This window comes from Pezoporus flaviventris, unplaced genomic scaffold (assembly GCF_033815535.1).
Source record: "Pezoporus flaviventris isolate CSIRO_AGI_PZ_B2104156 unplaced genomic scaffold, CSIRO_AGI_Pfla_v1 ptg000021l, whole genome shotgun sequence".
Classification (NCBI taxonomy): Eukaryota; Metazoa; Chordata; class Aves; order Psittaciformes; family Psittacidae; genus Pezoporus; species Pezoporus flaviventris.
In genome coordinates this window covers 2823719-2834829 of record NW_026892569.1, presented here as the reverse complement: position 1 = coordinate 2834829, position 11111 = coordinate 2823719, and the positions used below count along the sequence as shown (strand labels likewise).

Genomic DNA, 11111 nt, shown 5'->3' with positions numbered 1-11111 from the left:
CAGAGTTTTGCATTTGTTTTCTTAACACAGGACAAGTATATTAAATTGTTCTACCACTTTCCCTACTAGTTTTCAGATCTTTTTCTTTTACTACCATCTTTCGTTTACAATACCTTTCCTTAAATGTAATTATTTACTTCCCATCCAAAAAGTAAGCTCACCTGCCTAAATCACTGGAGATGAACAACACAAGTTAGCCAGCACATCAACAAATTCTGACTGCTACTGTCTGAAAAAATCTTTAACCCAAATGATAATAATCCCCGTGAGTGCAAACTGTGATTCAGTAGGGTGGTTTTATGGTTTAATGTCCGTGAATGTTACTTTATGATTATTGTTCATTGCATTACACAAGGCTCAGAGAAAAGAGAAACACTCAAAGGTCAGCAACGAGACAGAAAATCGTCTGAGAAGTCCGAGCCCTCATGAAAATGATTATGTCTGACCTTCACCACCTCCACACAGCATCTCTGGATGGAGCGCTTGAGGAAATGACTTGCACATTTGTGACGACCATCTTTACCAATCCCTAAAAAAATCAGCCCATTCCACAGAGGGATCATGGAAGTGAACCATCCAGGCAGAAAGTCCAAGTGTTCAAGCACACACACAAACCTGACCTGTTTTAGTAGTCGTGTGCATTGCACAGCACACGCAGTGAAAATTCAGGAGAGGGCCAATTGCAAAAATAAGGAAAAGGGATTTTCAGTGGTTTGGATGTATGAACACTCTGTTAGGATGACGAATGAAAGGGGGTTTTAGCACAGGGAGCGCAGAGGTGAACGGGGCGGGGAGGACCGTATGCATCAGGTTTTCTGACTCTTCAACTTCTTCTCTGAAAAGGAATAGCAGTTCTGTACTCCGAGAGGTGGGTGAAATGGGGCCGGGGGATGCTGCGCGGTCCCATCCCTGACCTGTTTTTGGCGGTCCCGAGGCTGTGATAGCTGCGGGGGTTCTTGCAGCTGGGACGTCCCCCCGGGTTCAGCCATTTCTGCCTCCCCTGCGCTGCCTCCCTCCGGGCTGGCCGGAGCTCCCCGTGTCCCCCGCCCAGCCGTGACCGGGCTCCGTCGTACCCGTGGCAGGGCGGTAGGCGGGACAGGCAAAGCCAAGCCGGACCGGGGCTCTTCTCCCTCCTTCCTCGGTCCCTCCCTCGCTCCCTCCCCAGGTGCCGCCCGGAGGAGCGCGGCGGGGCGGAGGCGCCGCTGGCTCCCGGCTCTCTCCGAGGTGTTATCGGACCGGGCAGGTGAGAACCGCCGAGCGGGACCAGGGCATGTCTGAGGCTGGGGGGGTTCGGCCCCTGGGGGAAGGCGGGCAGCGGTTTGGGGAGGTGCGGGGCTCGTTGCCATGGCTCCCTGCAAGCTCTGCCGGAGGAGATAGCGATGCCAGTCACGGAGGGACCTCTCTTCCTCCTCGTGGGTGTGCAGCGGGGCTGGGTTTGGGTGGTTCAGTAGGTTTTTTTCCTTGTTTGGTTTTTGTTTTTTTTTTTTTTTCGGGGTGGAGCGATTAATTTGGTGAGCTGGGACGGCGCTGCGGACACGGCGCTGCTGCCGCCGCGACCTGCAGGTCCGGCTGCCTCCGTCCGCGCCGGGCTCAAGGTAACGCTGGGGGTGCCGGGCTGGGGACCGGGGTCGGTCCCGTCCCCGCTGGGGCTGCCGGGTGTTGCGGGGCGCTGTGTGTTCAGCCGGGGGGTGTCCAGCCGCTGCATCCGCTCGCTGTGCCGCGCTACCTAAAGCCTCTTCAATGACTGTTTTTCAAATCTCTTTTCCCCATGCCGCACCTGGTCCCGCACCGCAAGCCCTGGGCTGCGCCCTGAGAAGCAGTGAGGGAGCCGGGCTGAACTCAGCCTAGCGGAGGGGTGAGGAGATGCCCGAGGAGCCGGGAGAACGCCGGGGGGTCCCCGGGGCGCAGTCCCTGTGTACCCACCCGTCTCCCCGGCGCTGTCCCCGGCGCCCTAGGGACTACCCCGGGGTCGGGAGCGGGTCCCGGCGCTGCGGGCGGAGCAGCCGCTGCCCGGAGAAAGTTCTCAGGAGGGTGCGGAGCTCGGGGGGGTCCGGAGGTAAAGGCAGCGCTGCGGCGGCGGGCTGGGCTGCGGCCCGGCGCACTCAGTCTCGCGCTGGTTTAGGTGGGCTCAAGTTCGCAAGCAGGGGTGCCGCGCATCTGTGGCAAACACTTGTTCCTTCTCTCCTTCCTAACGGCTTTGGAGCGTGTCATTTTACCCTGCAATAACTAAATAACGACAAAACTCCCCGGTTATTTTCTGGGGGTGCGATGTGTGATGTGTTGCGCTCCAGGAGAGCTGTTAAGAACCTTTAAACCTTCGTGTCTTGTGCTGTGTGCTGTTAACGCGTGTGGCACGGTCAGAGCGTCGGCAGTCTCAGGTTAGGTTTTCATAATGCAAGTAAATTCTGTTTTCTGGTAGTCGGACACAGGAAATAGACTTTTCATCTATCACTTCTATGATTAATGTTAACCTGCTTCATATTCTGGGGTAGAAGGGAGATAAGCTGTGGTATGTTGGCTAACATACAGGTATTCAGCCATAACTCAGCAGATGGAAAGCAAGTCAATTCATTCTCAGTGTTACATAGGAGTAGTTTATTCTTGAAATACGTTTTGGAAAATTTCACCAGAGACTTAACAGGTGGTATTTTTGTTTGATTGTCAAGGGTTTATTTGATATGGCTGAGTTAAATACCTGTTATGTAGCTCTCACAAATACCATTCCATTAGGAATAAATAATAAATATTATGAGGTTAGTTGCAGGTCTGAGGAAAGGAGATGGGGGAAACCCTGACCCTTAAAATGAATATGCAGTCTGCCCATTTGTGAGCACAGGTGCAATGTAGCCTTGCTGGATGTGTGCATGTGATCCTTTGCCCACTGGTTCCCATGATCCTCTGCTTGGCTCTTACTGATGTGAAGTATCAGAGAGCATGATTACCGAGGTATGAACACTTTTCTGTTGCTTAAAAGTAATGAGTTTTCTTTGTCTTTCTAAAAAATAAGACAAAACCAACCCCCACCTCTCCCACTGGCTCATTAAAAACCTGGAAAATTCTCGTTAGCCAGTTTCTGTGGTCCTAACTTAGGCCACTCACCTGTGTCAGTGGAGTATGGCTTACAGAAGAACTACAAAACAGGACTATATTTTACTAAAGTAAGATGAAAAAGATAAGAACCAAGGTTTGCAGGAGGCAACAGAGTTTCTTCAGGAGTATTGCACAGTATACATAACTATCATTAAATATCTAGTGAAAACACCAACCTGTCAGTGGTCCAAGAGTTGAAGTTTTGCTGCATGCAACATGCAGCTTTCAAACCAGCTCATTCTCTAAGCTCTTGTTAATATTTAAGAAAGTAGGAATAGAGTGAATTCTGAAAGTGAGGCTGTTGTGGTGACATAAAGAGACTGTACTTTAGCTAACATTTTGATTACATCTAACTCTCAGTGTGAGTGAATGTAGTTATTATGTATATGTGTCATATATATTTAGTATGTGTTAAGTAACTGAACCCAATGAATGAAAATATAACAGTCCACTTCTTTATTCCAAGACACCTGGCAGATAACCCCTCTTTTGAATGAAAGATTACATTATTCACAACATGTATGTTGAGCCGCTTGGATTGTAGCCATCTTGTTTGCCAATAAAGATATTCTTTATCACTTACGTTTGGCATGAAAAATGAAGAAAAAAGGTATCTATGCATTACATACAACGATGTTGTGGACAGTTGCTTCTGTGATATGAAGAATGTGTTCCTTTCCCCAGTGGAGGGGACAGGGTCTACTTTAAACACTACTAATTAGTTCAGTTTATCTTGCATGTGTTACAATGCTGTACTCAGTTAATTATAGCTTTTCCTATTAGCCGTATGTTAAGAGTAATGAATTAACATATCACACAGATCAAAGTATGATCTACAAAGTTTATCTTGGAGGAAAGAAAGTATTGCTGTGTGGCAGGAAGTCCCCGTGGCTTTCCCAAGGCGCAGATTTGTTGGAATTCCTGAGCTGGTGCTTCAGAGCCTGATGAATGACTTGAATTGATCACAAACAAGTGACACTGGAGCTCTTTGTTGCTTAGCAACCTCCCAAGATGCCACAATTTCTTTTGGTGTATTTGTCCAGTAAAGTCGCAATTCTGTTTTGTTAAATATCTTTTTCTTCTAGCACAAAGCCCACCTTATAACAGCATTTCATTATGTACAATTACAATTGATGCTTCAGTGCGGAACCTGGGGAGCAGCATGGGTATAAAAATAAGAGCAGGAATCTTACTTGTAAGCCGTATTCTGGTGGTGATGTGCTCAGTGTTTTGTAACAAGTTTCATTTGTCTTTTCTCAGTTAGACTTCTGTTCAAAACCCAAAACCATTAGTGAGACAAGTAAATCTTAACAAACACAGTCATCTACCAAATGCAAACTGGTAACAGTTTCCCTCATGCTCTCTCGAGCTGTGAGATCCTGCAAGGTCTTGTGTTGTTGCCCCATGCTCCATTAGGAGTAAATGAAATACAACACGGACATCAAACTGCGTATTATGAATTAAGTCAGGGCAGTATATCCCATTCTGTCACCCATAGGGCTGGAGACTTCTTCTAGGCTGTCCTCGGAGAAGACACTGGTTTCTAATGGATCTATTTTGTGTAAAGAAATAACAGATTTAGAACTCACAAGGCAGAAGGAAAATAAATGATACTGTAGTTATACATACCCAAAGTACCAATAGTGGCTTTAACCAGGTTGTGGCATCTTGTGCACAGTGCTACATGCTGAATTATTTTTTTATGTCAGTAAAGACTTTATTGTTACTCTTGGGTCCACATATGCTGGAATATTAGTTCTGGAGTGCACCTTGGAAGGGAATCTTGCAGTTGTCCCATCCCCACTTACTGTGCTTTGGTTTGTGTTATGGGGACACCCCACAAACTGGATTAATTTTGGCTGAATCTAAGCCAGAATATCTGTTTCAGGCATTTACTTTGTGTGCTTCCGCTGCTAATAGGCTTTTCATCTGTGGCCTCCTGCCTAGAGCTGAAGTGAAGCCTTTGCAATGTGTGTAGGTGGATTTGGGATTCCCAGCACTGTTTTGCTCTGCTTATCTACATCCTTTTGAGCCCTTCTACTTGCTAATATAGACATATTCTTTTCCTTCTAAAACTGTAACTAAGAGAAAGCATACCAGGGCTAGGAGAACTGCAGGTTATCATGGCATTATTTTGCTTAGACAGGTGTTGGTATTCTGCAAGATTTCTTCCTCCCCTTTAGTGAGAAGAAGGAATCCAGGTATTTCCCTGTTTTCTAGGCAAAAAAGCTTGGGTATTGCATACTTTACTGGTCTGTTGGACTGGAAGGGGATGTTGTAGCAGCGCCCATAATAACTGCTAATATAGTTGGACCACAGTGAACCAAATCTCAATCATTGTCAGTATTCCTAGGCTAAGATTATAGTTCACTGGATGTGTACTTGTAATTGCCTTTCTAGGCTTAGATAGATTCAGGTAAAGATTTAGGTGCAGGTGAGCACGTTTGATTTTTGTTGTGGGTTTTTTTTCCTCTTCTTTCTAGGTAATAAAGACAATGCCCAGACCTCAATATTGTTGTCTGTAGGGTTTTTATGTGTTTTTTTTTTTTCTTATCCCCAGCTATTCTCCTTGTATCTATTCTATGCATTGATTTCTGTAAATGCATTTGCATACCAAAATGCTGATTAGTGCTGGCCATTGTAGTGATTGCCCCTGCATTATAAATAGATGAAGGTACATGGTAATATTTGGTGTTTTGGGTTTTTCCTCCAAGCATCCAGGCACCCACATAAAGGCTATATGTGAAGCTATGACGGCTGTTAAGATGCGTTGTTTTCTGAAGTTGCAGCACTCCCTTCCAGATGTTTCCTTCTTCCTTCATTACACCTGAATGTATAAAACTCAAAACAATGCAGATGGAAAACAGTTTATCATTAAAATTAGTGTTTATTGTTACAGCCGAACTAGTGTTTGTTGTTTTGATTGTGACCTCCACATGCAGATCCTGCTTCATGTAAAATGGACAAGATTTATGTTGCTTTCTTCATTAGAGATTTTAAATCTTTCTTTATAATTTATTTTCACCCTCACTAGCCCTCTCTTTTCTCCATTAAGCAAAAAAATGGCCAATTTGTCTTTTCAGGTAGTTTTCTCCTTTTGCTGAGTCAGCAACAGGATGAAGTTAAAGTAGAGGTGTGATAGGGACAAGACTTAGAGAAGGTGAAGGGGAGATTGGGAGAGCAGGAATAAGGCTGCACAGAAGAAACAGAGTTGTCTGGATCCAGGCCTGAGCAGCTGGGGGAGAAGGAGCCAATAGTGGAGCCTGGGCAGGGTTGTTCTGTGAGAGTGCAGCTTTCGAGGACAGTTTTAACAGATGGTTCCTTGTCTGTCTGTAATAGCTGGTCTGTCAGCCAGGCTGTGCTGCCTCGGGGACAGCTCATGCCAAGCTCCCAACAGGTAACCTCCAAACAACTGCTTTCTCTGTGGCAAAACTGGTGATTATCCTAAAGTCCCTGTTTCATCCTCCCCACCTTTGTACTCAAGGAATGTGGAAAAATGAATCTTATGTACCTGCTATGGATCTTTTCTCCCTGGGCTGCCCCAGTGCAGCAGCAAAAAGTTCACCAGTGACCTTCATTGTGAACGCTCTTGGTCTGCAACCTGGACCCTGCCACTGCTGGTCCCACCTGCCCAGTGGTGCTCCTGCTGCACTTGCTGCTGCCTCCTCCTTCTCCTCCCGTTCATGGGAGTGTGGAAGGCAGCATGTGGGTTGTGAGTACATAACTGCTTGTGGCTGCTGGATTTTTTTAGAGATGTTCAGGGCTATAACTTCAAAGGTGGGATGGACCTGCATGAAGGGATCTGTGATTGCTGGGAAGTGTTAGTGCCCTCATGCATAGAATGTTTAACTATAAACAAGCCAAGCAGTGAAAGTGCAGGATTCCAGTTCCAAGGAAGCGTATCTGAACATTTCAGTAAGCCAAAGTCCTCCTACCTTTCAATATAGTTTAATCAGATCACTTTAGTGCTTTGAAAAAATCTCATTTCAAGTGTATCCATTTTTTGGGAGACCCTGGAGACAACTCTGAAGGGTTGGCGGTCGTTATTCAGGACAGCCTCCTGGCTGAAATTAATTGGATAGGCAGTAATCCCCTAAGAGGAGCAGGGAAAAATAACTGCAGAATTGGGCCCATCCACCTTTCAGTCTGTGTCTCCTTTGGTGACTTTTCAAGTGTGACACAGCTAATTCTCTGTCAGCCTTTCCTGCTGGCTGACACAGAAGAGGTGGCTTTGAATGCTGCCTGCTGTGCTTGTATGGCACTTGAAGGGAAGTGAGGACTGCCTTTAAGGGGTGTATTCCCACAGCTTTAAAGTATATTTGAAAAATGCACCCTTCAGTTATGTCATGTATATTACAGTATTAAAACCGATGGGAACTTGGAACAATGTTTCAGTAAAAAATGGCTGGTGCCATTGTTGAATCCCCAGTGCTTGAAATAGAATTAGTCTTGCTGAAAGATTGTTCTGTTTATAGCAAAAGTAAAATTATTATTCCAAGGATAGGTTTTTTTTTGTGTTAGAAAATACCACAACAATGCTTTCAGCTAACAGTAGTCATTAACCCAATGTCTTGGTTTGTTTTTTTGGACATACAGATTACACCATTTTTTTGCAGTATACTGAAACCAGAGAATTGTAAATAATAAAAGATTGTCTGTAGGCTTTAAAGCATCCACATCTTTTTCCCCAAGAGTGATCTCAGCCCAACGTGGTCTGCCTGTCATATCACTAGAATATTTCCCTCTGTGGTACTGGGGTTTTTTGTGTTAGTTGATACAGGTCTTTGTGCATGCTTCTACACATGCCTGTTGCCCAATTTTACTTATTCATAGGCAAAATACTCCAAGCCACAGTATGTCTGCAGATTTCAGTAAACTTATTAACTAAAACTGGGGTTACTTCTTGAGTATTTAACTGGATAAGGGTCCTGTGGTTTATTTTTCACAGGTTATCCTTTCATACTACTCCTCCAATGACTTTGTTCTAATTAAATTTCATTGTAGGGAATAAATTTTAGAAGATTTTTATTCTAATCTGGTATTAGTTCAGAGAAGGTCCTATCTGATCTTCTTGGTCATGAGACAGCTGAATAAACTGTATTCAGTACTTTGTATAATTTCTGCTGAAGCACCAATTAAAACTGTAGCTATTTTGGTAATTAAAATCCCAAATCTTTTGGGATAAATATTCCTTTTGTTACCTTTGAACAGAAGAAAATAACACAGAACTGAACTGTTGGTGTTTGCGCTTCCTAATGGAAGATTTTATTTAATATATTTTTGTAAGTAATAAACCAGGTACACTGTGGTGACTCTCAGGATTAATATTGCACATGAAAACCACTGGTGAAGTCATGGCGCCACTGAAATAGATGGTCAAACTCCCACCGACCTCCTCAGAGTCAGGTTTTTGTCCCAAGAGTGATGAAAATCTAATTTACAACCTAACCAGTTTGAGAAATAGGCATAATGGCTCAGGTCCTTGACTGAAACAAATTACTGTGGTTCAGCTGAGGATGATTGAGTTGCACTGACTTACACCATCTGGGCTTCTGGAGGATTGTGTCCAACCTCCACACGGGCTCACCCTGTCCATTGCCAAGCACGCTGTAACAGGCTGTGTGCACAGGCTCGCTGGAAACAGGCGTGTTATGAGCTTTATAGTGGTGTTTCCTATCGAGTGGCATATTCTTGTCTCGTATTCTGATTGGAAACAAAGAACCAGGAAACAGTAATGAATATTCCTGTTTTCTGAGTCATACAAATTACAAATGTCATACTGTAAGCTGTGGAGTAACAGTGATTAAAGGACTTTGCCAGCTGTACAAAGCAAAGGCATACCTACTTTATTAAATTTACTGAAATCCACAGTAATTGCTCAGGGTTTACTACCTGCATGACAAATACACCTTTCTATTATTGATTCTATGAGGTTTGACTTAGGCTTTCATCTAAATCTGGGATTTTTATTATCTCTGCTTATTGTGTTGAATTGCAGCATCCCTGCTGTCTGTGTCTGTGCAGCACTCAACTGGTGATTTTGCCCACCCCTCTTTTCAGCTTATACCTGCCCAGACAGTGCCTACCTGCTGGGAACCGCTTGCACTCTCTTTACCTTCACATTTCCCGAGAAACTGCTGAAAATTGAGATCTGTTTGAGTTGTATAATAACACAAAGCTTTATTAAAGGTAAAGTGTGGTGGCACTAGAAAGTAATACAGCCGGTCTGGTTATGCAGCCTCTAAAGAAAAGGAAGTTTTTCCCATTTACTTACACATGTGCAGGATCCTACCTTTCAGAGCATTGTACCTAATTATCCTGCCAGCGCAGCAAATTTTCACTGTCAGCCATTCCCCCTGTCAGACATCACTGTGCAGTGAAAGCTCACATAATTCCAGCTGCATAGCAAGGTGAAAATTTCATCTTTGGTGTATAAGAAACATGCCTGAGTGTGTATTAAAAAACCCAGAATCCCACAAAAGAGGCCAACAGGCAACAAACATGAAGGGCTATTCACAGACCTTATTGTGTGTATCACCAAAAAATCATCTTTGTATTCAGCAGACAAGAAGCATTCTTCATGCAAACCTTTTCCACTGTCATCCTCCAAAATGAATGCTAAGCTTGTCTGTGCACAAAACTCCTTGTAGTGGGTGGTGGTTATACCAGATTTTTTATCCTTATATAGGATAGGATATAGGCAAGAGAACTATATGTTTGCAGTGTTGATTATATAATGTATTCACTGAAAAGAATAACGAATGCAAACTTCTGAAGCTTGGGCAATGGCAATCCATTTAACCATTTATAGCTTTTTGTATTTTATAATTCCCAAACCTTAATGTCCCCAGAGAGGGAATGTGCCCTTAAAAAATTTTAGGCCTTCAAATTAAGTGAATTTAAATTCACTCATTTGCATACTTTCTTCCTTTGTTCTGCCTGAATGAGAGATTACTTCAGTAATTGAACTGTAACTTTGCTACAGGTAAATAATGTAAGACATTTTATATTCCAAATGCTTGACTGCGTTAGGGTTGTGTGGTGCTAATCCGGCAATTTGCAGTGCACCTTTGAGAGGAGATGGTGTCCAGTCCACTTAGGATCACTGAGTGCTGGGCTGGCATTTGAAAGTTCAATTAATGTATGGTGCTAAATGGGCTTCTCAGACAGGGACTCCAAAGGATGCTGAGAGGTGATGAAGCAGGTATCCCTGATAAAAAAACCCCTTCTTACAGAGGTAATATCATATAGATAAGCCAAAGCTGAATTCTCCTAAAAATCAAATTTTACAGCTGAAACCTAACAATGAAGTCTCTGAAACAGCATTCATGAGCAGACTGTGGTGATAGCCTTTGTGGTCTGTATTGTTCTTAGTAGCTGGATTTGGCTTCTCTGTACCTGAGCGACAGGTAAGCTGGGATGTGTGGACAGAAATGGTGGTGGGAGGGAGAGGCAAGACTGGTCAAAGGGATAAAATGTCTGTTGGAAAAGGTCTTATTTATTGTCTTTGGAAAAGATAGGGTGATGTATCATACAAGGATGAAACAGTATTTTTGATATCTATGTATCTTGGTGTCCCGCGGAAATACTGGAGGAGCCCATGTGCACAGAGGGAAAGCAGAAGGAGGTAGGGGATGATTGTTTGGTTGTCTGGAGAGCTTGCCACCAATCCAGAAAAATAATGGATAAATTGACAGAGAAGTGACTTCATATAGAGTTAACAAATAGAAAGATAATTAAGGCCAGTCACCATGGCTTTCTGAAAAGAGAGCCCATTCCTGGTAGGGTTATGGGTTTGATAGATATGAATTGTGGCAGACTGTTAGATTTGTTATTTCATGAAATCTCAATTCGAAACAAACCAATCCAACAAAGTTAGCATGTAGAACTAGTAGCAGTGCTGTTTAATGGATTAAGAATTAGCTAATAGAGCTGGAAAGGTGCTTGTCCATGGGGATTATTCATTGAAAGATGTGGAGGTTTAGCACGGTTTCACAAGAGTGAGAACTAGTCCTGAAACT

The 11111-nt window shown here is 43.8% G+C and overlaps 1 protein-coding gene across 6 annotated transcripts in view; it reads left to right on the top strand.

The window, feature by feature from the left end:
* Positions 1-1062: 1062 nt before the first annotated feature.
* Positions 1063-11111, top strand: part of CHL1 (cell adhesion molecule L1 like) — a 141269-nt gene continuing 131220 nt past the window's right edge. For 5 of the 6 annotated variants that reach the window (XM_061455711.1, XM_061455713.1, XM_061455712.1 and 2 more), the window contains exon 1: positions 1462-1595. The gene's annotated coding sequence lies outside the window, so the exon portion shown is untranslated. Of the gene's footprint in view, positions 1244-1461; positions 1596-11111 lie in introns of those variants that run through there. The other variant, XM_061455710.1, reaches the window with a different exon arrangement.